The following is an 827-nucleotide window of genomic DNA, read 5'->3' as shown; positions in this document are numbered from 1 at the left end:
AGAAACTCTAGGTAGGTTTAGGGGATACAAGAGCAGAGAGGCCCAGCAGAAGAGATATTATACAGGAAAGCAGTAACATTACAGAGAACCCTGGTTTCCAGCATTGGGTGGGAACAGAAACACCATTGCGTAGGTTGTCTTGACCTGAGCTGGACATGTAGCTTTTGAGCACTTGATGTGTGGATGTTACANTAGGTTGTCTTGACCTGAGCTGGACATGTAGCTTTTGAGCACTTGATGTGTGGATGTTACAAATTGTGCTGTAAAGTGTAAAATACACATTGGATATTGAAGTCTTAGGGGAAACAAAAATAATGTAAAATATCTCACCAATAATTTTTTATGTTGATTACATATTGAAATAATATTTTGGATCTATCAGATTAAATAAAATACATTATTAAAATTGGTTTCAGCTGTCTTATTTTACTTTTTAAATGTGCATACCAGAAAATTTTAAATTATGTTGGTGGCTTACCTTATATTTCTACAGGATAGTGCTGGTGCAGACAAATGGGGTGAGAAAGGCTGTCTGAGCTCTGCACACACCTGCACTGTGCAGGAGCAGCAGGATGCCTCCATGCTTCCAGCAGCAGTTCAGGTGAGGCCCTGAGCACATGCATGCTGAGGCTGAGAGTGAAGAGGTGGTAGCAGGGACCTGCTGGGACCAATAACCAGTAACCAGTGATCCCATCAGCTGTGAGGATGTCTCGGTGGCTGCCATGTAGAAGAAAACAATACCAGTGGCAAGATCCTTCCACATTCATCCTTGGATACCCTTGTTCAATGCTTTTGTACTACTTAAGCTTTCTGGAACTTAGGCACAA

The sequence above is a fragment of the Galeopterus variegatus genome, unplaced genomic scaffold (genome assembly GCF_000696425.1).
Source record: "Galeopterus variegatus unplaced genomic scaffold, G_variegatus-3.0.2 Scaffold1174, whole genome shotgun sequence".
Classification (NCBI taxonomy): domain Eukaryota; kingdom Metazoa; phylum Chordata; class Mammalia; order Dermoptera; family Cynocephalidae; genus Galeopterus; species Galeopterus variegatus.
This window is presented reverse-complemented; position numbering follows the sequence as displayed.